The sequence below is a fragment of the Podarcis liolepis genome, assembly GCF_965112155.1.
Source record: "Podarcis liolepis genome assembly, chromosome: 4".
Taxonomy (NCBI): Eukaryota; Metazoa; Chordata; class Lepidosauria; order Squamata; family Lacertidae; genus Podarcis; species Podarcis liolepis.
The window spans coordinates 52,793,854-52,818,413 of NC_139558.1; the positions used below are offsets into that span (position 1 = coordinate 52,793,854).

Sequence of the window (24,560 nt, forward strand, 5' to 3'; positions counted from 1 at the left end):
TGGATGGTGGTGGGATGGGGAAGGGTGGCTGCAAAATTAGAGGTGCACAGATGCACCACTGGGGTGAATCTAGTGCTCCTGTTGAAGAATCCATGCAGCCCCAATCTTGCCACTCCTGCAATCCTGCAGTCTTGTAATCCATGCAGCCTTGCCCCACCACAATGTGGTCCAGGTAGTCTACAGCCATGCTAGTGTCTGGAGAGCATTTCTGTCCCACCACACACCAGCCATTCTCCAGCCCTTCCATCATGCTGGCTTGTAACAAAGAGACAAAAGTGGGGAATGAGCTTTTGTTAAAAAACAACAACCAAAAAACCAAAACATCCCAAAACAAACAGGCATGCAACACAACTGACATGGTTTTATCTTCCAAAGCTGTCCCTTAACAAGTGTTTTGAACTATTAAGTCTTTTTTCCCAGAAAGTGTGGAAGTTCCAGAAGTTCCAGAAGTTTAGATAGGGTATCAGTTAAATAAACCTCACAGAAAACTCCTGTCTGTGCTTTAGTTTGATAATATTCAAATTGCTAATCCCTATAGATTGAATACAATATTTGCAAGCCATTTCACCGCCTACTAGAGTCACTGATTGAATTTGCATATTTGAGTGAGAATTAGAAGATATTCAAGATGTAGGTCAGGCCAGGCTGCAATTGAAAAAGAAAAATCACTGAGCATTCCTGCCACAAACACCAGTAGGGTTTGTATTTCAGGCAACTTACTTGATCTCAGGCAAATGGTCGGAAGCCATGAACAATAGGAATTTTCTTAAGGGTGGGTATGCACTACATTTTGTTGCAGGGCCTGCTTTTGCATTTCCTAATAAAACATGATTCCATTGTCATTTTGCTGCACATTCCTGCATTGTGTCTTCCTTGTGTAACAAGCCACAGCCTGTAAAGTTACAGATACCACTAGAGAAATATTGTGAAAATATAATAGTGTGATTGAAGCCCATCAGTACAGATTGAATTGAATTTCCTCTCCCTTTTTTTGTATTCTTTTGATATTGTAGTGCTGAATGTTTGAATGAGTGCATAGCCCTGGTAGGTCTAAACACAATGACTTCTCCTATAAAGGAGATGTCACTTTAAAGTGGAAATCTCTGTGCTTTTATGTAACATGCATTTTAAAAAATGAGTACTTCCACGTGTTTATAAAACACCGAGCATGCTAGATCCTATTCACTTACTTGGAGCTTGTATCACTACAGCTTTTTGAATGAGGATTGAGTTGCTTGTACTGAATCAAGATGTGCATTTTAACAGGGTTTGATTTTGCTAGTAAAGTATGGGATCAAACACAAAGGCAGTTTAATGGAAGAACTGTATGCCTGTTAGAAAAGGAAAGGCTTTGCCATTAGCGTATCTATTTTTCCTTTGAACTTCATTCTTAAAAAGGTAACCAAACCAGAAAATTTCCTAGACTTTTCATAATGAGAAAGAAGACTATAAATGTTTTTGGAAAGGTCAGAACTTGCCTTATTCCTTTTGCAAGTGCAATTCTAATTGCAGTTTATGTTGGCTTTCATGTGACTATTTTGTTCTACTGTTCATTAAAAACAAGAAACAAGTAGTGGTAACTATAGAAACACGTTGTAATTCAATGTGATGTTGTTCATTTGTAAAAGAAGGCAAGTTGTACCAAGTTCTATTTTCAGTGATTTGGTGTGGAAAATACTTTTTTTGATGGTACTTTTGGAGAGAAGCAATGCTCAGCATATAGCTTGTCTCTATCATTTGACTCTTCCTTTAGCTTTCTGTGTAAAGGAGGTTTGGTTTGGTTTGGTTGATAATGCTATTGATTAACCACTCTAGTTATCCTAGGTGCACATGGAAATTTCAGATTTCATTGATCTGAACAGGGCTTACATCTAAGTGAATATGTTCAGAACTGTGCTGTTGGATGAGCCTGGTTCTCAGCAGGTAAAATGGATCATTGTACTGGCAGTTTAAGAACTAGAACTGTCCCATGACTTGCTGTGAAGACAAGTCATGGAATACAGAGTGCTTTACTGCTTTGAGTCCAAAAGGATTCCATTTGGTTTGTGGGTAATAAGACAAGGGGAGATGGAGAACATTCATTCTGCCAGGTTCGATATTTAGCTTTAATGAACAATTCTCAAGAATTGTGTTTGAGGGACTGGGGTAATGAAGATATATATTACCTTAGGTTGTAATCAGCTTCATTTACTCAAAGTTAAATTAATGGACCAAGTTATATTTATTAAGTTCAATGGATTTGAACTCTGAATAAAACTTATTCAAATGTTATCTCCTGTAATTAACTGTGTATATGGGTTTTCTACCAAATTATGGACTCCTGGAATATCTCAGAGGCTAGCTACTTCTGTGATAGGAAAACCCAGCAATATGCAATTTTTCAAGTCACAGAAATTGCTGGTGCAAACCTTTTTTTATCTATCCCCTTTAGATGTTAGCTTGAATCACACAGGGGGGGGGGGAGAGGGAGAGGGGGAGAGATTTGAGCAACTACAAGAGCCATTATATTGTTGAACATTGAACATATGAGAAGTTACTGTATTTTGTTACCAGCGAGCCCTTAAAAAATATTTAATTTGTTTTGAATTCTGACCCAGATGCTCAGTAGTACTACTGTTACTAGTAGTAGTAGTAGTAGTAGTAGTAATAATTTCTTATAACATGACAAGTTGAAGGCTTTAACAGATTTGGTAGGTTAGATTGCTAAAGCGTGTTCTCATAGAAGAGAGAGCACGTGTTGCGGATGGGGCCAAACAAAACCCTCAGTTAGCGACCAGCCCATTGAGGGCAATGGGATGGAGCAGATTGGTTAAAGCTGTTACTGGGGCAAAATTGATGTTGCCAATTTAGGGGTGGGTTTAGTCCCCTTATATAAGCAGGGTCCACAGCTTTCTCTTTCTCTTTTGCTGTGGGCATCGGATCTCCCGCCCGCCCTCCCTTGTTTGGGCTTGCGCTTTGACCTTGCTTTGCCTGTCATGGGGTCGTTCGCCTTGGTGCGGGGGCCCAGTAGGAATTTGTCCAATTGGCTGATTAGTGCGTGCCTTTTGGGTTTTGCCTACTGCTTAGCAAATCGTCACAACTTGTAAGGTTGGCGGTTAGGCATTGGTTATAATTGGTTGGTGGAGGGGTATGGATTGGCTGTGCCTGCCCCTCCAATGCTGCTGCAGACGGGTATTCCGTTAAAGGAATTCTGAAGCTTACCATCCCCCTCGTCCAAACCCTGACGGCAGGGTGCGGGCCGTGTAAGCTTCAAGGAACATGCGCGGAGCAGTGAGAGTCTGTGACGCAGCTCCATCTGACTCTGACCATGTTTCCTCCGGGACTGGCTAAGGAGTCAGTGCTGTCCCCCAAGGCGGGGGGGGGGGGGACGGACAGGTAGTCATAACCAATGCCTAAGCAACCACTCTCAATCTGTATAAAATAAAGTTGTGGCCAAAATTATGCCAAAAACCAAAACAAAAATTATGTGTGATGTCTGAGTTATTGGGGTAGGGGCTTTGTGGGACCTCAGCACGCAAATAATAGTATGGTTGCAGGACTGGCCCAGGATGTTTTGCCTCTTGAGGCAAAAAAGAAAACGGTGCCCCCCCCTTCCTCCTCCTCTGCAGCCCCCTGCCACCTCCTCTTCTGCCTCCTTCCATTGCTGACACCATCTCCCCTCCAAACTCCCCTCCCCTCCCCTGAAGGAGGTGGGGGAATAAAAGGAGGCTTGAGAGAAGCGGGTGTCAGAAGAGGCAGTGGCAGCTGCTGCAGTGTTTGTGAGTGGCATGCTTCTTGGAGGCCAGAGCTGCCACTTGAGGCAACTGTCTCACCTGAGCTCATGGGTAGGCCAGCCCTGCTCGGTTGAGTGATTTATTTAGTTATAAACCATTTATATTTTGTGTTGTCAGTTTTGTATATGTATAGTACAGAAGCACAATATTTATTGCTGAGAATGAACACTGGAATATTGATTTTTGGACCCTTTTGAAACAGCAGAAATGGCAGCCTGGTCATCATTTTGTTTCTGACACTCCTGCCTCTGACCCCCATGTCATTCTGGGCCATTGGGAGGGGGAAATGGTGTCCACTAGAAAAATATTGAGAGAAAATTAAGCAAAGTGGCTTTTTTCTTGCAGGATGATAAAAAGAAAAAATCTCAGGTTTCATCACAAGAATGCCTTACAAGAAATTTCAGCTCAGCTCTACTTCATTTATCTTTGATTTATTTAAAAGTCAAACTTTTTTTTTACTGTTATTTAAGTTAATTATGGGCCTATTTTCTCTCCAAGATAAAATCAGTTATGGATCACCATATGGAAAACTGACTTTCTTTATATGACAACTTGTGTAGCATATGTTTTTATTTTTTATTTGCTATCTTTTTTGCTTTTATGAGTAGCAGAATAAAAAAGTTTGCAGTATCTAACCCTATACATTGAGTTCATTGGCACTTACTCCCAGGTCTAGATATCCATATTTTTAAGTTACATAAAATGTGCTCAAACTTGACTGATACTGACATGGTTAATTCTGAATACTTATTGTAATGGGTTTAGGGGTTTCTCGTGCATAAGTTGCCGCCACTCCTGGCTAGGTTACCTGGTTGAACCCTTTCTGACTGAACAGCCTCTAGCATCGTGACTGTCTCAGTTGCTGGCAGAATCCATCAGTGGGCGTTTCTTGAACTTCTTCCAGCACAAAAGTTCTTTGACGCCTAGTCTCCGCCTAGTATCCCTGCGTGGAAGCCTTCTGCGCAGGGAGGGTGTGGGCAGCGGAGGACCCGTACTCTCTCCGCTGGTCTCCGGCGAGGAGTCTTGGAGCCTCCTCTCCGATTCCCCCATCTGCCCCCCTTCTCCACTGGTGTTACGCTGATTTCCTTCCCCAGCAAATGGGCTGCCCCTCTCCCTACTGGGACCCTCTCCGGCATCCCTCTGGAGCCTTACCTCCGCCTCTAGCTCCGATGGCAGTTCCCTGACACTTATGGAAATAAGAAACATGGGGGGAAATCATTGTTGCTCATAAATATGCAGAAATTGTTATGCAGTCAAATTTTTCATCATAGCAAACAAGTTAAAATGTGTGGCATTCACATTTATTTTGCTTTTAAATTTCTTTCGGTTCTGTGGATTGATGGAATTTTTAGTGAAATTATAAGAAGGAAATTCTTGAATGCCATTCTGTCTTCTCTCTGTGTGTCAATTAAGAGAGAAAAAACCAGCACAAAACTCATTGGTTTTTATTTAAGAAGAAGAAGAAGTGAGAAAGAACCTTTTCTTTGTTTTATAAGTCAGGATTTCTGAACAAATCCAAAAATCATTGCCAGCAGCCAGATGGAGAACAGTGCTAATGATGTGTTCAAAGGGCAACATGTTACTTTAATCTTCCCCCTGAATTTGATATGAGTTCGTTTATAGATTTTAATGATTTCTATTAAATATCCAGGGCTGGTGAGCATCCCCCTCATCCCTTTCCTTGGCCTCCCACTGCTATCTATACAGGAATGGAGGAGCTGAGCTACCACACTAGGTTTCATCTTTACTATGGGTGCTGGCATACCATTTAGAAAGCTGCAGAGAAATGCATTCCAAAAGTTTGTTATCTTCCACTGTCCAGTCTATAATAAATGGCTAAGCTTTCTGTTTTTTCTGTCCTTATAAATGGTCTTTTTCTAAAAAAGAGAAGAGAAAAGAAAAGAAATGATGTTCTGAATTTGTCCCTTCTTAGTTGCATCAATTAGTTGTGGCTGAAATGATCTTTTTTTGTATCTATAAACATCTTTTATAGATTGAAGGAATTTTAGATTTTCGTATGGGCTTTTGTTTTTACATTTCCCACTCAGTGAGCCAGTTCATACGCTTGCCCAACATTGCAACCAATAATTTGCTGTTCTGAGCAGGCCTCATAACAACAAACGGAGTAAAAGCTTTCCTACCAGAGCTGATTTTACAGCAGCCCAACAAGTCACAATGCTTTTCTGTTTAGAAACACATGTGAGGGACCTCACTGCCATAGGTATAGTTTTGGAGTAGGATTGGATGAGTGCTGCAGAGAACTGGTTGGCCAGAGAAGAGAACATAAATGAATTCTAAAACGTGTGCAGGGCTGTCTTAAGCATATGTGGTGCTGGGGTGCAAAGATCCGCCCCCCCCCCAGTTGCCCAGTCCCAGGCGCGCAGAAGGGCGGAGCCGGCTGGCCACCTCAGCGTCTCACTGGCTCAGTCGCCCCCAAACTCACGGCGCAGAGCCTGACGCAGCAGAAGAGCCCACCATGGCACTCCGACCGATGGGCGGGCTCTTCCCCGGACTCAACTCTTGGGCCCCGGACTCTCGGCCTGGTCACCCTGAGAGCCCAGCGCCTGGGTGCCCTGCACCCCTAGTGCCTGTGGGGAAGGCGGCCCGGAAGTGTGGCTTTGAGATTCTGAAGAGAATTTTTTTTTTTTTTTAATGCTTGATACAGGGGGATGATTAGCTCCAGTTGCCACAATGGACAAACCTTCACTGAAGCAGCCATTACAGATTCCTTCCCATCCTCCATAACAAAATACCCTCCAAGTGTCCCTATTTTTCAGGGACACTCCTGCATTACAAAAGCCACCCCAGTTTCTGATTTCATCCTGGAATGTCCCTATTTCCTCCACCAGTGCCACTGCCACTGAGCACGCGGAGGAGGATGAGCTGGTGGTTGTCCTGAGTGGCAGCAGCAGCAGTGGTGGCTGCAAGAGAGCGTCCCATTACCTTTCCATGGCCTCTCCATGACTGCTGCTGCCAGACTCCTCCCTTAGGCATATCATATTGGCTGCTGGAGAGCGGGCCAGGAGAGGCTGCCACCACTGAGGTACAGTCTCATGTGAGGCACCGGCCCTGAGGTTCAGGCAGAGGCAGGGCTACCCTGGGCGGGAAGAAATGGGGAGCAGAGTGCAAGGAGTCTGGATTTTTAAAAAAATGCTTTGTGTGTCCATGTCTAATCATGCCCCTTTCTAAAATTTATTTATTGGTGTTTTTCTTTTTGTAAATCTACCAAAGAACACAGTAAAATAAAATCTGGATTAAGGGGTTTTCTTAGGACCGTGGAGGGTGTTTGTGGTGGCAGAAATGCTCTGCTGGGGGTGGGTTGCGAAGGGTCAGTTGGGGGAGAGTAAGAAATGTCGCTATTTTCACCTGAGGAATGTTGGAGAGTATGTAATGTCTGGTTGACCAACTCTCATTGTTCAGAAGCAAGAAGCAGGTTGCATTCCCATTTCTTGCATGGATTTTGGTCAGAGATCTAAATCCTCATGAAACTTCAGGTGACTAGGCCCAAAGCATTGTAATGTTGCAAAGCCTAACCCAGAGTGAGAGAGGCTGTTCCTCATCTTCTGACAAACTCACGCTTTACAAGTAAATCCTGTGGGAGAACAAGGAACTCTTGTCGCTGCTGCATCTAGTGATAGCTGTAGTAATGACTGTTTTGTTTTGTGATTATTATTTTTTGCATGCTCAATGATATTCTTGTAATTTTTTATTTTATTTTAATATTCATAAAAGTGATGTATGAAACATATGACCAGCCTAGCACAGTGTATGTGTTCTTATAGAAATAACCAGAGAGATTGGTTCATTCTAATTTCAGATACCCATAATTTGGGTAGAATAGAGACACTTAACGATATCTTCACCACATGCTTTAAATGAATGTTCCTTGTATCGTAGGCTGGTCATATTCAGAGCAGAAAGGAAGAAACACATGTGCAGTCTTACAAAAAAAAGTAAGAAAAAGGACACAGACAGGCAGAAATGTAGACAGAGACAATGTGTCTGTCCTTAGGACCAGCAAAGTAGCAGCCACATTCTCTTCCACATGTGCATTGACTTGTGTGTGTTGTGTTAACCAGATGTTGGGATGGATCCTATATTTGGAACTATGAAGCCAAAATCCTAACAAAATCAAGCCAAACCCCTTCTAAGAGAATCAAAGTTCAATACTGAAATTAAGTCCACCATGCAAGATCTTATTAAAACATTTCTCAGTGAAACAATTATGAATGCTCTTTATTTTCTTATCGACACAGTACATATTTATTGTCTTATTATCAATAGCAATCAGCATGGTGACTTCCTAGAAAACAAAAGGTATCTCTTATGCTTTAGCTTACATTCTATGTTTACCATGAGATGCTTCAGGATAAGCAACAACAAGCTTTTAAAGCAATCAGATCCACTAGACTGATAAATAAGCTTTTCATCTGCTGCTATTAGAACCATAAATAGAAAAGGTATATGCTTTAGAACTGTATTAGATTTCCTATAGTAGCAATAGTAATTACAAAAATTATGCCACATATTGTGGCTATTAATAAAAATATGCTTGAAGTGATGATCAAAGTAAATCACCATCCCTAAAACAAGGCACTTATCTAATGAAGCTAAAACTGATGATGTGAGATAATGGGGTGGGGAATTAAACTTTTCAAGGTAGTTCTAATATATCTATGGTTGCAAACCAATGGTATTTTAAGAGCAAGAACCTTAGATGTCATGTGCATGTGCATACAAGTGTTTCAAATGGTCTCCCCTCCACTGAACCATTCCTATAATTTCTGAGCACTATACTCTTTAAGGTATTTATCCTTGCAACACTGTTGAAGTAAAGGGCTAGTTTCACAGCAGCAATCACTCCCACTTTGTAGGTGTCCTGCACTGCTACTGGACTGCCAGTTCGGAAATTTTGACAGCATTTAGTGGGCAAATTTCCACAGTATGATTGTCTCTCAAAATCTGTGCACTAACATGCACTATTTGCTGCCCATTGATATCACATTTCATTAGGACCTCCGAAGGGTACTATGGTTAAAAGAATTGCTGCACCAGACTTGAAAGCACTTGTGCTGGCTATTCAGTGCCTAACCAGTAAACAAATGTGAATAAACCTGATCAAATTTAGCTAAACCGATATCTGGTAGCCTTTTCAGGCAACTGTACAGTATAGCTGCAGTAATTCATTTACAGTAATATGCTTGACTGTATGATCATTGGAGTCAGGGGAAATCCAAGCAATGCAAGGCAATTACAGTATTATGCTATACCAAGCTGCAGAGGTAATTTGAATGCACTTAATGCTGTTGTAAACATTTCCACGTTGAATTGCTAAGCAGCTGCCTTACATTTTGGAATGTAGCAAAAGTTGTCAATTTTTAGCTTATTTGTGTGGCTTCATAGAGAATGAAGTTTCAAAACCTTTAATGTTTGTGGTGTTACTGGTAGCATTAGGTAGTATTAGAGAAAGTTGGTGATTCATTCCTGTATTAAACCCATAACTCATAGTTCTGCAGGCCTTTAAAGATGATTTCAGATATTTTTGGATTTTAAAACATTTGCTATTGATTCATTCTGTTGTGTGTGTCCCCATTTTTTTTAAATGCTGAATCTGTTTTATTATTGCTGTGGTTTTAGAAAGTATTAAGATCTGGTCTTCTTTTAAATTCTGGAAGTTGCTCTGAGAGCTCTTGGGCTGAATTCTCACAATTGATAAGTGAATTGTTAAGTTTTCAAAATGGATGCCATTCTGAGCTATAGAGCATCAGGGGAAATCAGAGGAGGAAAATAAATGTCCTAATGAGAGATGCAGAGTTGTCTCCCCTCTCTTCAGGTTTATGGCAGAGCTGGTAACTGCTGTGGCTAGGGAAAGCATTTTAAGCAGGGGTGCTCAAAGATTCAAGCAGTGGTGCTGGAATATTAGCAGATATAGAGGAAGGCAAAGATCACCTTAATAAACAGACCTCCCTTCTTAATTCTGCCTGAAAATGGCTGGTGCAGGTCAGAAACAACCCAATGCTGCTCCTTGGACCAAGAGTCCTCAGTAAGTGTGTTGATTTCTTTGCCCCACACCAGCCATTTTTTGAGGTGCCACAACATGAGCTCTGCCTGTTCAAATCTACAGAGGTGCAAAGTTCCACTGACTTGGCTAGACAGAGTTAAAAGATGCTGTGTTTCAAAAAATGACTACTGCAGGGAAATACATATTTATTTTTTACAAGACTTCTTTTTCAGTACACACAACATTACCTTTCATGAAAAGGTAATGTTTGCAAACAACCCAGTCATTTCTGAGGCAAGCATAGAGATGATTGTGTATGCCTAGTATCTTGGATCCCTAATGTGTAATACGCTACATATTGAATTGTTGATAATATATGAGGCATAGCATTCTTGTTTACATGTGGAATAATTTAGATTGTGGCTTTTATTCTGAAAGAATTACTGAGCCTGCTATTAAAGAATGTTTGCAGGAAAACTGTCCTTCATTAATGAATTGAAACCAATGCCTGGTTGAAATATGGTGAGATATGATAACTTAGGCTGTGCACACACTACCTTTCACTCTGTGTCCAGTGCACTCTGTTGTGTTCATTTGGGGAGCGGCATGTGCATAAAAGTAGTCACAATCCATACCTAGCTTGCCATTTCTTATGAAATACTGCATTTTGATGGCATTTCCCAAAGCAGCTACAATCCAGATTGAGAAAAATAATGGTAACGTAAACACAGCCTGAGTCTGTAGTGAAATGGCAATACAGCTACATTCCTAAAATTCTTAAGGACCTAATAGATTTTTTCTTTTTTAGAAAAAAGAAATATTCACAAAATTGCAACCACCACTTTTTATTCAGTCACTGAGTAATTATTATAGAGCTTAAATAAAGAAGCACCTGAGCTGTAGCTCTCCCTAACTGTAGCATTTTACAGGCATTGGATCAAAGCTAATAAACAGGAATTTTAACAACCTATTATCCCTCTTCTCATTTAGGTTTTTCTGATATTAAAACAGTAAAAAAACCACACCTAGTACTGCACTGACCATCTAAAATGACTAATATGGCAGAAATATAAGGTGGTATCCAATTGGTGTCCCTGTATAGAAGGAAAGCATCTGTCAGTGGAATATGGATGGAGGCAGTTCCCCCTCTCCCCTTCTTCTCCCCCCCTCCCCACAATATACTTTGCATGGTTGGGTGTTCACCAGGAGAAAATTTTGCAGCACACAAGGGGCTGCAGGGGGAAGAAGAATTGCCCCAAAATGGCCTCCCTCCCTGTTTCACTAATGGATGCCTTTGGTCAGCGAACAGACACCAACTGAACACCCCCCATAAATAACTGGACTTCCACATATCAGTCTTTCTCTTCTTCCTGGTAATGCCATGTGTAATACACATGTGTAATGTGTGAGCTGGTATTACTTGCTCTGGTAGGGAAGTGTGCAATGCAACAGTGCCACTGTACAATATCAGGATTCAGGAAGCAGGAGGGTAAAGAAACAGGGAATTGCACGGAACCGCTATTTATTTGTGCATTGTCTGCTAGTCCTTGACTTTGCAGGATGGATGTTCAGCTTGTATCATGTTCTGTATAAATATGATTTACAATTAGTAACAATCACACTTATTTTGCTGTGGAATTTCTTGCTCTGATAACCCTGTTTTACCCAGCTTGTTGGATTTACACTGATTTCTCAAATCAGCTTATATTCAAGAACTTTGGCTTAACTGTCTTGTGAATCAAACCATATAACAGAGGCCTGTTTTAGTGCCTCTGGCTTCAGAAACAGAGGAAAATTGTTCCATAGCCAAAAGTGTGACTGACTTGGCTGAGCAAAGAGTTTCCTCTGTATTCCTTTTTTTTTAAAAGACAGCATGTGGTTATAGTTTAAGATCATTATTTAGTTGAGAGGCCAAACCCTATCAGAAAATGCAAGAATATTTGCATGGTCAGTACAGCTAACATGATCTTTAAGCATTTTATTGCAGGAATGCAAATTCTACATTATATGACAGGTGAAGAAAATTCTGCATAAAAGGAGAGAAAGCTATTGAAATTCTTTTTCTGAAATGCCTAGCTGCTGTCCATACATGAAAGGTTTTAGTTTTGGCATTTATAGAGTCCCGAGTCAATGCTTATCAGTTTCATTGTATCACCTAATGTGATGACACCAAATTGGTCATCTAATGTGATGACCAACAAATGCTGATGACTGAGGACTTGCTATTTGACGTATTATGATGTTTGGCCTAAACAAAAAAGAAAAATTGAGTATTTGATAATAATAAGCATATAGGAACATATATAAAAATTGTTAGATTTGCTCCCTTAATTATGCAATGAATAAAATATAATAACGTAGCAAAATGCATATATTTTAGGAGAGTTGCATTCATAGCAAGATTTCTTAGATGAATTGCAAGTTACGTAAATTGAATTAATACATTAGAGTCGGAATCATCCATTTTGTATTACAGTTACTGGAGCATCTACAACAGAAAATTCAGAATATGGCAATTCTAGACAACTTTTATAATTAATATACCTTTTATTTTACAATGCTATGTTTTATAATCTTTTATAATTCCAGTTACAGATAGGTAGCCGTGTTGGTCTGCCATAGTCAAAATAAAAAAATTCCTTCCAGTAGCACCTTAAAGACCAACTAAGTTAGTTCTTGGTATGAGCTTTCGTGTGCATGCACACTTCCTCAGATACACACATGCATGCATGCACACGAAAACTCATACCAAGAACTAACTTAGTTGGTCTTTAAGGTGCTACTGGAAGGAATCTTTTATAAGAATCTATATTGGTTTCTTCAAATAATTGTTTCTTAATGTGCTGCTAGTTCCACCTCATTTCAAAAATAACTCAGAAGGAAGTTTAAGCAGGGATATACCTAAGGATTGACGAGGTTGGCTTCCAAGGGTGCAGGCACAGGGAGGCACAAGAACCATGCCTCTCCATTCTAACTTGGAGTGGCTAAGAGTCCACCTGCCCCTGTGCTCCCCAGGCCATTTCCCCAGTGCTTGGGTAGTCGGGCGAAGCACAGAGGCTACTCTGGGCGCCTCGGTGGAGGAATCAAGTTGTTGCCATGAACCATCATAGCAGCCCTATGGGGCCTCCTACCTAGTCAGCCAGCAGCACTATTAAAAATGTGAGTAGAGCACCTAGCAGGGTTCAGAGGGAAGAAAGACAGAGCGTGTGGGTGAGAGTTGCAGGAAGGGGGAAAAGGAAGGAAGGAGACAGAAGGGGAAATAGTGAGCAGAGGAAAGGAGGCAGGCAGCTGAACAGACGGGAGGAGGGGGGAGATGGAGCAGAGAAGATCTGACCTTACCCAAATGGCTGTGGAGGAAATCACTGGTGGAGCACAAAAGGCAGCGAAAAGCAAACTTTTTGAGTTTCTGGTCCATGGTCTCTCCCAGCTTGCCAAGGGTGCAAGGAGCCTGAGAGTTTGAGACTGCAAAACCATGCAAACATTAATGTCTTTCCCTTAATTAATCTTGCTATTTTGACATAGAATGATCATCTCCCCCACACTGAAACCATGTCACAGATGTAACAATCATTGAGGTTACCTGACATTTTGATGACCTTCCAAAATGTGGTTGATATAGACATTGTTAAGCCTGTAGTAAAAACGATGGAATTGTCTTGTAAACAGCTTGAGAAACCCCACTGAAATACATCAGTCCGATTGCTAGCATTTATGAACAAGGTCCCCCACCTACAAAACAAAAAAGTACATTACAAGATTATCTTCATTGTTTGATGCATATATTTTAAAATAATTTTTGGAAAGCCCACAAAGAGGCTCAGCGTAAATAGCTGGTTATTGTGAACAAGAGGCACTTAACTACAAAAATCTTATGATGGTTAATTAAAAGGCTTGTGTTAGCTTCATTAGCTCAGTTCTTAGTCCTTGCATTGTTTATATTTTTAGGGAGAAGGAAGCTAACTACTTAGTGAAGATGGATTGGTTGATGACACCACTTTATGCACAAGTTGCATAAAGTTTACTAGGGTCACTATGCCAATGACAGTAGAAGCTCAAATTAGTTACAAACATGCTTATTGGCTCATGCAAGCACACCACTTTGGGATCTACTGCTGCGTAAAATATGCTAAAATAGCCCTTATTTCCCATGTAAGAAGTGACGGGTGCACACAGATCTTACATAGATATTGTGGGGTCAAGACTCCTTTAGGGAGAGGAAATAGCCAGAAGTATATTAGAAATGAGCAGCAGCAGAAAAGGTGTGAGGGAGAACAAGCTGGAAGTTTACTAAAGGCTACAAACACAACATACATTTAACACACGTTTCTCCTCTGCAAGTCTCTTGGGAACTGTGGTTTACCCCTTTACAGAGCTACAGTTGCTAGCACCCTCAACAAACCAAAGTTCCCAGGATTCTTCAGGGAGGAAAATGTGCTTTAATGCTCTTGTACTAGAACAAAATGAAGTGTGTGTAGTTAGAGTGCAGCAGTTTCCAACATTGCTTCCTTATACAGGAAACACCACTGATTTCAGGGTCATAGCCCATGAGACAACTTCTGAGAATTTGAGGGTTACCTAGTTTTTTATGTGAGTCTTTCTCTGGGCTCATGATATCACACTGCAGCCAGTGTCCCTAACGTCTGGGCTCTTGACACAATCAATTTTTTTTGTCTTCCTTTCATAGTGCATTAGACTCTGCTTTATTTAGCATCAAGAATCAACCTCTTTTCCCCTTTCAGTGGGAATTTAGTGATATGTTTGTAAACTGTGCAGGTTGGCTTATAAAAATATTAATAAATTGATAACAGCATTCTGCAGGGGGGGACCTTCAAAATACCGATTTGGTTTTGAATTAGACTTTGTTGAAAACAGCGATTATTTTCTACAAATAACGTAATTATGGACTTCCATTTAAAAATAACAAAACCCAAAACCCCACATAGCTCTAAAATTCAGGTTTTAATATTTCTAAATTTTGATGTTCACCCTTTCAAAAATGCAAATGAAACAATTTCTCGTTGACTTGAATTTCTTGAAGGTTGCATTGATCTGTAGTATTGACAGGCTGAAATTAAATTTTCTAAGCATGGCCATTTTTTCCATTCAAACTTTTAGAAATTCCTAAACAAACAACAAACAGAAATTGAAATTTGAAGAGTGATAATCTTTGATTTGCTTCTTCGAAAGCAGTCTTTGCTTTCATGAAATCATTTCAACAGAATAGTGTTTTTCAATTAAATCCTCAGAGGTGATGTAATATGGCAGGCAGGTCCAACTTCCAAGAAAATGTGATCTACTCCCACTATAAATAAACTGGCAGTGATCTACCCATCAAAGTTGTTAAGCTTTTTTTGGGGGGGGATCAGGGTCACGTGATTGAACAGGAGAATCGACCAGGGACACCCCACGATCAACCGATAGATCTCAATTAACCTGTTGGACGCCTCTGTAATATGGGATGTAGCCTTAAGTTAAAATAGCTTTTCTTGCTGCCTTGGGCTCAATGCTGTTTTCTGTACAATTATGGAAGACGAGCGCAATATAAATTAAGAAAAACAAATAATAAATGTGGGATCTCCTCCCTTAGTTTCTCTCAGTACTCCCCCTCTTTCCTCACCACTGGCACCCTCTAATAGAAACTCAGATGGTCACTGCTGACCACACTGTAGCCAAAGCAGCAGCACTAGAAATCAAGAGGGGAGCACAGTGGTACCTCGGGTTAAGGACTTAATTCGTTCTGGAGGTCCGTTCTTAACCTGAAACTGTTCTTAACTTGAGGTACCACTTTAGCTAACAGGGCCTCCTGCTGCCGCCATGCGATTTCTGTTCTCATCCTGAAGCAAAGTTCTTAACCCGAGGTACTATTTCTGGGTTAGTGGAATCTGTAACCTCTGTAACCTGAAGCTTCTGTAACCTGAAGTGTCTGTAACCGAAGGTAACACTGTACTGGACCCCACACCTAGTTTTGCAAGGGGGGGGGGACCCAAGGGGACAAAAAACAGCTCCCTAAGAACTGAACATGCTCAGCATCCACAGACTGTTCTCCCTCTCCCCCCCCCCCCACTGATGAAGTGGGAGAGTGCAGTACCCTGCTTGAGATCCTTAGACCTTGTAGTATCCCGGAGGAGGACATGGTAAGGTGGCAAGAGTCGGACCACTTGGGCAAGACGTTGAGGATACTTGCAACATGTTGTTTTCATCCCCTGACCTACTTTTGTCGACCTACAGAACTCTAGTGTGCTTCAGATAATGTCCACAACTACTAGCTGCCAGTATAGCTGCTTGATATTCTTCTTGGAAACCATTCAGCCTTCAAAGCTGGCAAGCATACCTTGTGTCATGATGCACATCCTTTCGCTTTGCATAAGTGTTTCTTTTAATGAGGTAGTGCAGTGCAGCTCATTGAAATCGAAAACACATGATATGCCCCAGGCGAAAGAAAGGCAATAACTGCACAGATTTTTGAAACGGACTCGTCATACCACAGGCTACCATTATAACAGAAAAAACAACAAGAATTCTAATATAGCTGTCTGCCCAAATATATTAATTTAAATTGAATGGATTTTATGATATTATAGCTGTGAGGCACAATGTCCTACTTGCAAACATCTTCAAAACCCTTTTTGGAAGGCTCCCTTAAAATAATCTTGGTTTGCCATTTTGATGGCATGTGCATTTGGGAACTTGCCACCTCAGCTCTCCCAGAAAATAGCTTTTTATCATTTGGGTGACATTTCATGGGATTAAACCCACAAGTGATGCAAAGGAACCGCTTAGGGTTCCATACTGAAAAGCCTAAATCTTAGTTATACTTTGAGGAATGAAGTGGCTAACTTTTCAGATGACGCTGAATTACTTAGGACAGTGAGAGCTGAAGTGGACTGCAAAGATCTCTCCAAACTGGGTGAACAGGCAACAAAATGGCAAACGTTATTCAGTGAAAATCAGTGTGAAGTGATGCATGTTTGGGCAAACAAGCCTAACTTTAAAATATACACTGATGGGATCTGAACTGTCTGTGATTCTCTGTGGTGGCTGGTGGGTGGGGTGGGGCTAGTAAATGATAATATCAACAGAGTTACAGTGGATGTGAAAAAGGCCAATTCCATGCTAGGTATTGAAAATAAGACTTTCAGTATCATAGTTTCTTTATGGTAATACATGGGTAATACAGTATACAATTCAGAGTGTTCCATTTTATATTGCAATCTTTCCAAACGTATAGAAAAGTGCAACCAAAGTGATAGAGCTTAGAGTAGCCTCCCTACAAGGAAGGCTACGTAACTGAAGCTTTTTAGTCTAGAAAAAAAAAGACTGGAGGGAGTCATCATAGAGATTTATAAAATAATGCATGGTATCAGCAAGATGAATAGGTAGATTTTCTTCTTGTAGCATTAAAACTCAGGGACCCCTAATGACACTGATGGGCAATTGAATCAGGATAGGGAAACACTTTTTAACGCAATGCATAATTAACATGGAATTTGCTGCCATAAGCTGTGGGTATGACCATTAGCTTAAAAGGGTTGGTGGCATCCATCTGTCTTGGGAGACTATGGAAATGTGCACCTTCGGGGGTGAAGTCAAACTGTTGGAGAGTTACAGCACCTGCTGTGGCTGTAGAGACCAATATGGGAGAGATGTGCTTTGTTGCAGCTGGGGCAGGTGAAAATGTCTGGTTGTGCTACTACAGGTGCACTATGGCAGATGGTACACCAGATGATAAAATATCCAGAGTGGCTGTAGCACCGCAAAAGCAAGATACAAATAAACATTTGTGGTATAAAAAGTTGTTGAATTTCAATAGGAAGTTACAGGATATTCACTGATTGAAAGTAGAGCAGTGCAGCCACCCCAAAACCCTTGCCGGCACAAACACTGTTACAAGTGGACTCACGTGTAACTGCCCCAGTAGCATCATGAACACAAATCATGCTGAATGTGCAATAAAAGGGAAATCTGCAGGGGCCCTGTGACTTAGAACATGGCAGCTTCCTGTGTTTGTATATGTTCACCTAGAATACTTCTGTACTCTGTATCCTTTCACTGCCCTGCTGTTGATTTGTTTCTTGTATCTGTCCTGAGGCTGAAATGGCATTCCATGAACGTTAGACAAGCTCAGCTTTTTATTCTGAGTTCACAAACTTTCCTTCTGAATACAAATATTCTGCCTGACCTCAAGTGCTAAGCACTTGCTTGACAAACACATTCAGTTCCCTCTTGCCACCAATCCACTTGGCTTGCAAGTTGAACCAGAAGCTGTCTGCACTAAATATTAAGAAGTTACAGTGGGCTTCTCCATCAGCATTCTTACATCAGGGCCAACTATTGTAATGTTTTACTAGCACATTTCTTTAAATTCAAATATATTGTGCTAAAGCTAAAGTGTCATCAAATCCAGAGACTTATTGAACATTATCTACAACTTTTCTCTCTCTTGACTTTCCATGCCCTCTGTGCTTGTGTTACTGATCACTAGACCTGCAAGATTAGAGGCTTGGGAAAGTATGTGAATCTGCTGTTCTAAGTAGTGTTGGAGGATACTCAAGCTTGTGTTGGATCTGGGTGTTTTCCAGCACAATGTTCTTGTTTATAAGGCCTGCTTGGCTTTTATAAAGCAGCAGCTTCTTTTTTCTATTATTGAGGCCTCGAGCTGTAACTCTCAATGGGCCACGTCCCAAGTAATTTTGAGGGCTTCCAGCAGCCACTGATTTGAGTGAGATCAGTGGAAAGTGCACAGTGCACCATCTCCCTCAGGATTTAGTTCATGGTCTTCTGGTTCTAGAAAGAGAGTTTAGCAACATCACAGCACTTGCTGTATCTCTTCAAAACTCAGGAACCACAAAACCCAACCTCTTGGCAACCGATTAAAACCATTTAGCAAATTTTAATGCAATTATGTGGGTTAAGTCAAATATTGCATTCCATGTTTTTCCCTCCTAGAGAGACTTTGAGAGAGCAGGCAAACTTTGCTTTGGCTAGTTAGATTACATTTATAATATTGTGAGAAATGTGTTTGCTTAATAAAACACTGGCAAAAACATAGCTCTTAAAACCTACTTCTGAGCTGCTGCTGCTGCTGCTGCTGCTGCCGCCCTAACTTGGTGCTCATAGTGGAGAGCATAGAGATGCTGGCAGCCACAAGGTGTTGCTTGTCTCCTCATTCTTGTGCTGGAACTCAACACCTGACACACGCCTGGTATGGAAGGCATCATGAGTTCTGCTGTGCTGGAACTCCCTTCTTGTCCATCCAGGTAGCCCCAGAGTATCTGAGCTGGCACAGCAGTGCTGCTCTTGTGGTTTTTAAAAGAAATGAGGTGGTAAGGGACTCTGTTGAAGCTCCGCAACAAAGAATTGTACTCTGGGTGCACAGGAATGCAGCATCCTGTTTATTCCTCTGCAGCTGAAGGGACCTGATAGAAAGAACTGGACTGCAAGAGAAACTGATGCATAATTTGAAAAATCTGCTATTTATGATTTGCATAGCAGAAGAGTCAGTGAAAATGACAGAGGGCCAACTTTTTTATTGCAACTCTGCAAGTGGATGGCAAACAAACAATTTCCTCAGTTCAGACATGATGCTTCTCACTCTCGCTATCTTTTACAATGCAAAACGTGCCATGTTCAAATTTCACACTTTACACCCACAGAATGAGAGAGGATGCACAGAAGCACAAAATGCATACAAGATTGAAAGTTTTCCCCAGAGCATAATGATAGGATATGACCTAAGAGTCACATGCTCACCTCTTTACCACCATTTATTTATTTATTTAGTTTTAATTTTTTGCATGCATATCCCACCTTTCCTCCAAGGAATTCAAGGTGACATACACACTCAGCCCCCCCCCCCATTTTATCATCGCAGTAACCCTGTGAGGTAGGCCAGGCTGAGAATGAGTGACTGACCTGAAGTGACCCAGTGAGCTTTATGTCCAAGTGAAGATTTGAAACCCGGTCTCCCAGATCCTAGGTCTTTTCAGGGCCAGTGCAGTACTGCAGATTATGGCAATAGGATGGTGCCACACTTATCATACACAAGCACTTATTTATCAGTGAAGAAACTTTCAAGACTGGGTCATTTGCATTCACTGTGTAATTTATGAACTGTTTTTCTTAATCCTCCTTCCATTGCCCTGTGCCTAAGACTTGTTACAGCATCAACAGAAGTCCCAATCAAGGGAAGTAATAATACTGCTCTATTTTGCCTTGGTCAAACCACACCTGGCTGGAGTACTGTGTCTAGTTCTGGGCACCACAATTTAAGAAGGATACTGACAAGCTGGAACATGTGCAGAGGAGGGTGACCACGATGACCAAGCATCTGGAAACCAAGCCTTAAGAGCATAAGTTGAGGGAGTTGGAATATATTTAGATAAGAGGAGACTGAGAGGAGATATGATAGCCTTCTTAAAATATCTAAAGGGCAGTCGCATGGATGATGGAGCAGGCTTCTTTTCTCCTGCTCTGGATGGTAGGATCCAAACCAATGGATTCAACTTACATGAAAGGAGATTCCAGCTAAACATCAGGAAAAACTTTTCGGCAGTAAGAGCTGTTTGACAGTGGAACGGGCTCCCACAAGAGGTGGTGGAGTCTCCTTCCTTGTAGCTTTTTAAGCAGGGGTTGGATGGCCACCTGCCATGTATGACATAGTAGAGATTCAAACCAAATGAATAAGAATGGGCATTCTGATTACAGTGCTAATAATAAGCACAATAAACTATGGCAATACACTGATTTTGCTCTGGCATTTGGCATAGTAGGCATCTTTTACAAATCATACACTGCTTAGAACTGGATGGAGAGGAAGCATGAGAAGTGTAGAACCTTGTAGCAAGTTGTGCTAGGCAAATCCTGTGTGCCTACTGTTTTGCAGAAGCCTGTTATAATGAACTTGCGGATGATCAGTGGCCAAACAGACTTGCCAAGTACATCAAACTGCTTTGTGTTGTGGAAGCTGCTCTGTATTCCATGGTAGATATAAATGATTTTTGGATCACAGCATATGAAGCCATTGAGAGATGTGACAGATCTGAAACAAATAATGAAATCTGAGTAAAAGGAGGGGGGGACCTAAATAAAAGGGGTATGGGGAAACTATTCCCCCCCCCTTCTAATGTAGGCTTTGCTCCACTTAGTGCGTACTGCTAGGGCTTTTGCTCTGTGTCTGGGGGGAGGGGACTGGAGAACAGCTTGCATTCATGGCTCTTCACCTTTAAGCTGCAAATAGAAACCAGCTGCAGAAGCCCCTTGCTGGACTGTAATAATTAGGGTACTGCTTCAAAGTGGTACTTGAAGATGTAGTTTCACTTTACTGCAAAGTAATTGTTTTCTAAAGCTAGCTCAGTATTTCACAGAGTGGACAGTATGTAAGTGTGTTGCCTGGAATATACACTCCTTTGGAGAGTCAAGTTGAGAAGGAGCAGAAATAAGCCTTCAAGCAGCTCAAATTTAGGTCAAGTAATGTGAATATTTTGTATGTGTGTGTCAGAATTTGTGATGAAATAATCAGGACTCATGGTGAAACATTTGTTAGAATGCTTCATTACGAAAACCGTTTGTTGGTGAGCTGGTGTTGAGTAGAGTGCTGAATATGACCAAATGGATTGGATGCTATAAAACCAGCCTTGGGCCAAAATGGTCTACTTTTATTTATTGGAATCAAATAAGCAGATTTGCTATGACTTCATTTTCCATCAAGATTACTAGGTGCAAATGCTACGAAGTTTGGTGCCAGTGTGTGGTCTCCTGTTCAAATAAGTCAAAGGTAGAGCTGTTTTTTGTTGCTTCAGCATCAGAACAGGTTGTTGTGACAGAAAATAGTTTTTAACTATTTGTGTTTGGAAAGAGCACTGCTAAGCATACTTGTAGGAAAGAAAATTGGATCTGTATGTTCATTGCATAAGTTCCACAGCACGTGTGAGGGGGAGAGAGAATCATGGTGGCCAAAGGGTGACAGCTTTGAATTATTATGAATGATCTGGATTAGTCCCAGCCTTTCTGGTTCACTAGGATCTATATTCAAATATTTCACATCTGTTTCATGTTTTCAGTCACTAAGAAGTACAAACTGTATACTATCCCAGTATTAGACGTCTGTCTGTTCCTATAAAGAATTTAGCTTGTTTCAAAATAAATGTGGTTATTCCTGCCCTCCAAATTTGCAGATTAAAGCTATAATCTTATGCAAACGTGGAAGCAAAATAAATTGAATTCATTAAGGTGTTACTTATCTGTAAATATATACATGACCCAATATGTAAACCACACAAATATGAAACAGGCAAACCCAGCCAAGATGGGTAGGGTATAAATGATAAAATTATTAGTATTAGTTTTAGTATTAAGTTACTGTTTGATACTCAAACAGTATCACTAACTTCCATAAAAGATTAAAGGGGACTTGGTCATGGATTGGTGGAAGGAGTCTAGCATGGAAGGATGTGTGTGCTTGAAGTCAAAGACAAAAAAAGGATAGGGGTGCTGACCCAAAACTTCTTTGCAGGGTGTCTAAAGAGCATGGGGGAAATGATAGAGCCTGCCATTTGCATATAGAAGGTCCCATATTCACTCCCCCACAATATTTAGATATGGCTGGGAAAGAGTCTTGTCTGAGACCCTGTAGTGACAACATTGAGCAAGATGGATCTATGATCTGTGTAAGGCAGCATTTGCTGTTCTGAAAATCCATACAGAGAATTAATTGATCCAGAGGGGGCTAGGGGATATGTTGGAAGAAGCCCGTACAGGTTGACTGGGTGGATGGAAGGCAATATTTAGTTTAGCTGAGGGCAAACAATGGAGTCAAATGCTGTTGTGAAATAAGGGAGAATTTATATTCTCAGCCTGTTCCAGTGGCCTAATCACTTCAACTAAATCTTTCATTTTAGAAGAACACTGAGCACCATCTAGTGACTAAAACACATATTCACATTCAGCTCTGCAGATTTCAAATAGGCTCAGATTCGGACAATTTCCATTTGAAAATACTTGCCATCTTTCTTCACTATTATGATATACAGACTGTGAAGCTAATCATATTTACTTGTAAGCACACCTGAAATTACCTTGAAACAGACACATTTAAATGGTTCCATTGCTCAGATTTTAAACTTATTAAAACTTATTTATGAAGATAACTATAAGAAAGTTCTTTTTAAATTTTATTTCTTTCGTATCACAGCTAATTATAAATTCTGATACAGTACTTTTCTGTTTAAAAAAAGGCCATTTCTTTAGAATCAAAGAAAAGGGCAGAGGATTAATACCTATGATAATTCACAAAAGTAGCATTATGAAAATAGAGATCCTTTTACTTGAATACAGTGTAGTGAAACTGAAGGATTAACCCTGACTTCTTTCCAAAACTAGTAATGTTAAATTTACTTTAACTAACATAATATAGCTTCAATTAGTTATTAGTAGAGCTTAACAGTAGTTTTTACTGTTTAATTAAACTTCACTTGAACTCTTCTTAGGCAGCATTTTCAGCTTGGGGTTACCAGATGCTGTTAGACTACACAGGACCTTGTAATCTCTGACCATTGGCTAAAGTAGATGATGGGAGTTGTAATCCAGCAACATCTGGGGAACCAGAGTTGAAGAACACTGGACTAAACCAACCCCCATCAACTTCGTCATCTTTCCACAGAGATGTGGGGATTGGACCGTACAATTTTGATATGAGGATTACTCCTCTGTGGAAATGCTACAGAGGGAGGAGTAGGAAAAGGTTACCTTATATTAACGATAAACCCTCAGGGACAACCTGGAATATGACTGTGCTTGTGAGAACATCTAGACCTTAAAACTGTCTAGAAACCATCAAGTGTTTAAGTGGCAGAAGAATCTGACATGTTTGGGGAATAAACTTGAGGAAAAGAATGGTCTAACTCAGGTATCCTCAAACTCGGCCCTCCAAATGTTTTGGGACTACAACTCCCATCGCCCCTAGCTAACAAGACCAGTGGTCAGGGATGGTGGGGTCTAACAAGACAGTATCCAAAGTATGCAAAGAGGCCAACTCTCATGAAGCGGGGTGGACCAAGTCCATTCCACTGCAGATTCCATTCTACCAGCATTGGGCAGTGGAATCATGAAGTGATCCTGGCCCTACTGCCATGCTAACTTCTACCCTGCCTGCTATAGTCAATTAAATTTGGCCTGATTTCATCCCAACACTCAGTGTCCTTTCTGTTCCTTTGCTGCACTTCTGGGTTACATAATGCACCTACCAGGGCAAGGATGCAATTACCCTATACATATTTAGCTCAACAGATATGTAAAAAGCACAGTTGAACTTGTAATATATACACTGTTTTTGTTTTGTTTCATTTTTGCTGTATTTAACCCCCATATATAGTTGGTCACTTGTATTCTGGTAAAGTATTATAAACGTATGCTTTTATTGACATAAAATTAATACCTCCTAAGAAAAAATCTCAAAAACAGTTTTAATTTTTTTAAATTAAAAAAAAAACTAAATCGTCCCCAGGGGTCTCCACATCTCCTGGAAACCTTTGAATCTAAACATGTATTTTCCCTTTAGCAATCTGTCACTAATTGCTTAAAGCCATTTATAAATGGAACTTTGAAAGCATAAACATTTACATTCTTATTTTTAAAAGAATAACACTTTGCTCTTTAAAACTGAATGTATAACTGCTGTACTTTTTTTTTAAAAAAAGTTTAATCTCTGAAACATAATCATAAAAAGAAAGGAAAAGACATCTCAGTTTCCTGGCTGGGCTTGAAACTTGATTAGAAAGTGTTAAGTACAA

The 24,560-nt window shown here is 40.6% G+C and overlaps 1 protein-coding gene across 5 annotated transcripts in view; it reads left to right on the forward strand.

The window, feature by feature from the left end:
- The window catches only part of ERG (ETS transcription factor ERG), a 111,244-nt gene that overhangs the window by 37,691 nt on the left and 48,993 nt on the right, over positions 1-24,560 (forward strand). The window lies entirely within an intron of this gene.